The sequence below is a fragment of the Oryctolagus cuniculus genome, chromosome 13 (assembly GCF_964237555.1).
Source record: "Oryctolagus cuniculus chromosome 13, mOryCun1.1, whole genome shotgun sequence".
Lineage (NCBI taxonomy): Eukaryota > Metazoa > Chordata > Mammalia > Lagomorpha > Leporidae > Oryctolagus > Oryctolagus cuniculus.
The window spans coordinates 84,474,126-84,478,730 of record NC_091444.1 but is presented as its reverse complement, the minus strand read 5'-3'; the positions used below and the strand labels follow the sequence as shown (position 1 = coordinate 84,478,730).

General features: G+C 40.0%; 1 pseudogene; it reads right to left on the bottom strand.

Annotated features, from left to right (window-relative positions):
* Window positions 1-1,439: 1,439 nt before the first annotated feature.
* On the bottom strand, window positions 1,440-2,444 carry LOC138845066 (high mobility group protein B2 pseudogene; annotated as a pseudogene).
* Between the last annotated feature and the right edge of the window lie 2,161 nt (window positions 2,445-4,605).

Genomic DNA, 4,605 nt, shown 5'->3' with positions numbered 1-4,605 from the left:
AGAATTACAGCATCATAAATACAGATAAGTTACAGTTTTTCTCTGCGCAGTACTTTACAGTTACCCAGTGATCCACTGAGAATCTTACTTTCCACACTGTGTAAATAAGAAGGTCAGTTACTTGTCTTATTTTGGGTTCTGTGTTTAAACCCATGACATTTTTGACATGGGAGGATATTAGTTCTACAATTTCATAGAGACTGGTCTGTGGAAGCATCGATAGAAGTTATAACTGTGAGAGTGGTAAGAAAGAAGAAGGGAAGAAATAAGTGCCCCTTACGCCACACAGAGGTATCCACAAATGGAGTAGAAGATGTGCCCTTGAAAACTATGGCTGACTTTCTGGGACAAACTGTATTTGAGTGCTTCACATGTTCTGATAGAAAGGTGTTGCCACCAGGTTATTAGTATATTTATTTAGTTAGTTTTTAAAGATTTATTTATTTACTTGAAAATCAGAGCTACACAGAGAGAGAAGGAGAAGCAGAGAGAGAGAGAGAGAGAGAGAGAGAGGTCTTCCATCAGGTTCATTTCCCCAATGGCTTCATCATTGTGAACTTTGCTCAGTTCCTGACCTATACCTTTCCTTTAACCTAGTACTTTGCCATGTAGTAGCCCATGAAAACTGCAGACTGCATAAATGAATGAATACTTGGAGGGTTGTGATTTCTTAGAGGAACATCATGAGACAGAAGGAATAAAACAAAACAAAAGTATCCTCCATATATAGAAGGTATACTGTTTTTACAAGCCACAGAGAAGAGGAAGAAGCAGGGAAGTAGTGAGACTGGAAAGTTTGTGGCAAAGGTAATAGGCACTGGTCAAGAATTTAACAAGCCCATTAGGAAAACATTAAGGTTTCCTTACTTCCATGTAGACTCTGCCCTCTTATGGTGAACAGGGTCCTCTAAACCCACTTGTTGCACAAATGAAAACCCAAGCATTGTCTTCTCCCACAGATGGAGTCTGCTATTGGTTTTGATTTACATTTCCCTAATGGCTAGTGATATTGGGCATGTTCATCTATGTCTTGACCATTGAGATTTCTTCTTCTGAGAAACATCTATTCTGATCATTGCCCATTTCTTACGTGTACATTTTGCTTCTTGTTTGGAGTTTTTCCAGTTCTATATATGTATGTTCTGGCTATCAATGTTTTGTCATAGTCAGAGTTTTCAATGTTTCCTGCCATTCTGTCCATTGTATCTTCACTCTGTTGATTACTTTGTTATGAAGATGTATCTTAATTTGATATGCTCAAATTTGTATATTTTATTTTGTTACTTGTGCTTTTGGAATCTGACCCAAAACTGTTGTCTATGCTAATGTTTTACAGTTTCTCATAGGTTTACTTAGGCTTTGGGTTTTTTTTAACATACATGATTTTATTACAAATTTTTTTAAAAAAAAAACAACACAGAATGCAACATCCTAACAAAAAATCCAAATTTACAAATGATACTAATTCCTACAACTTTGCTGTGCTACCATACACAAGTCAAGAAATTAAAGAAACCATTAAATATTTAGGAACATTCAACATCAGAAGCTTTAAAATCTAACTGTATGTAGTAGCCCCTCAAAAAGCTACAACCTGCATTTTTTAAAAAAAGTATTTTCTCTACAAAGAATCTTATCAGCTATACAAAAATCTGTACAGTTTTTTTATACTGAAGCTAATATTGAGCTGCACTTGAATTCACATTCTTAGCAAAACAACTGCCTGAGCACACACGCACACTCCACACTCATCATTACAGGATAGCCATTTATTCTTCACCTTCATCCTCTTCCTCATCATCTTCATCTTCTTCCTCTTCCTCTTCTTCCTCCTCATCTTCAGGTTCATTCTTCTTCTTTGAGCCTGTGGGCCTACCAGGGCCCTTCTTTCCCGCTTCACTTTTGCCCTTGGCACGGTATGCAGCAATATCCTTTTCATATTTCTCCTTTAGCTTAGCTGCTTTCTGTTCATATGGTTGTTTATCTTTGGCTGACTGTTCAGACCACATCTCACCCAATTTTTTTGCAGTGTCCCCAATGGACAGGCCAGGGTGTTCACTTTTGATCTTTGGGCGATGTTCAGAGCAAAAGAGAAAGAAGGCAGATGGTGGTCTTTTAGGAGCATTAGGATCCTTTTTCTTTCCCTTCTTATCACCCTTGGGAGCAACGTAATTTTTCATCTCCCTGTCATAACGAGCTTTATCACTTTTTGCCATATCTTCAAACTTGGACTTTTCCTTTGCATACATGGTCTTCCATCTCTCCGAGCATTTCTTAGAAAATTCTGCGAAATTGACCGAAGAGTCAGGGTGTTTCTTCTTGTGCTCTTCCCGGCACGTCTGCACGAAGAAGGCATAGGAGGACATTTTGCCCCTCGGCTTGTTGGGGTCTCCTTTACCCATGACAACGGAACGGCGGCCACCTGGTGCAAGTTGTTCCTCAGACTCCCGCAGAGCGGCCAGATCCAACGGCATTGCTTCCTTCCCTCAGCTCCGGCATGAACTCAGTATGTGAGGGCGATCTGGCTGCGACATCTGTCACCCCATTGATCGCCAGGGTTGCTTCAGCTGATCTGGCTGGCTAGACGGGTGTCCCCTTCCTCCCTCACCACTCCATGTGCATCCCTCCCGAAGCTGCGTGCTCGGTCGAAGAGGATGACCTTCCCCGCTAGAGGAGGACCGGTCTTCGGTCAAGGGTATACGAGTAGCTGCACTCCCCTGCTAGAACCTCAAAACAAGCTCTCAAGGTTTTGGTTTTATATTTAGACTTTTAATTTACCTTGAGTTGCTTTTACATAGTGTATGAGGTGTTGGGGTATCTTTTCAGGCTTCTACATATGGATAATCACTTTCCTTTAAACCATTTGCTAAAGGGATTCTTCTTTCTCCTGTTTGTTTTATTTCCTTTATTAAATAGGGGTTGGCTGTAGAAAAGTCAGTTTATTTCAGCTGCCTATTTTTTCCATTGAACTATGTGTCTGTTTTTCCAACAGTGCTAACACTGCTTCTATTTTTTTAAGATTTCTTTATTTGAAAGGCCAGATGCTTCTTCCAAGTCTCTCATGTGGGTGCCAGCACCCAAGAACATGGTCCATCTTCCACCAATTTCCCAGGTGCATTAGTAGGGAGCTGGATTGGAAGTGGAGAACCTGGTCTTCTAGCAACAACATATGGGATGCATGCACAGCAGGACAAGGCATTAACCTACTACACCACAGCATCAAACCCTTCCTTATTTACTTCTGCTGTGATCTTTCATTATTCACTTTTCTACTGCCCCACAACTTGACTCATTCCTGTTTTTTTTTTTTTTTTTTTTTTTTTTTTTTTTTTTTTTTTTTTTTTTTTTCTGGGTCCTGGAGGATGGTAGTAGGTTGCTTCTGGGATATCTTTTTTGTGTTAGTAGATACTTGGTAATCTAAAATCATAGTTTTTACTTTCTATATTTCTCTGCTAATCACAAGGACCTTCTAGATGACAGCAGAAAATGCTAGCAGAAATGAGGATATATTAATTTGCTAAGAAAATACCACAGAGAATATGATTTAAATCATGGAATTTTACTTCTCAGAGTTGTAGAGCTTGAAAATATCAGATCAAGGTGCTAATAGGCTCGATTTTTCCAGAAGCCCTTCTCTGATGTGACAGACACATCTATCATTTGATCTGCTTAAAACTACTTTCTTCAGGTAGAGTCATGTTGGTGGTTAGCACTTCAGTGTTTGAGTTTTAGGGAGGCACATTTCAGTCCACAACAGCAAAGGGGCCCTGTGGTCTACTTCAATGACAGCCATCTCTGCGGAGGACAGAAAGTGTGAAATCAGCATTAGGAGTTCTCACAGTATTACTGTCAGTGCTATCTCCATCAAATGTGCATTCATGTACACACAAACAAAACTACCTGTACACATAAACACATTCAACAGTGGAAATGCCTGATGGTTGTGTACAGGTAACATCAATATAATAATCCATAAGATGGCCTATTAGCAGACATTAAAAGAGAATTAGAAAGAATGACAACAAAATCTGCAGTTACCTATATTTATGTCTATATGTATGATATTCAGTATTTATAGTTGCTAAAAGATGAATACTGATGTGTGGGAATAAAAGCTAAACCTTACCTTGCAATATTGCAGCCTAGTCTACATGAAAGATGTCTTCCTAAAACCTTTCCCTGGGCCCACTCTGTGGCATAGTAGATTAAGCATCCACCTGCAGCACCAGCATCCCACATGGGCACCAGTTTGAGTCCCTGCTCCTGCACTTCCAATCCAGCTCTTTGCTAATGGCCTAGAAATGCAGTGGAATATGCCCTGAGTGCTTGGGCCCCTGCACCCATGTGAGAGACCTGGAGGAAGCTGCTGACTCCTGGCTTCTGGCACCTGGCTTCAGATCGGCCCAGCTCCAGCCATTCTGGCCATTTAGGGGTGAACCAGTGGATAGCAGACCTCTCTTTCTCTTCCTCTCTATATCTGTCACTCTGCCTCACAATAAATAAATACATCTTTTAAAAATCTTTCCCTTTTTAAATTTCTTAATTGTTTTAAAGATTTATTTATTTATTTATTTACAAGTTGAGTTACAGACAGAGAGGAGAGCC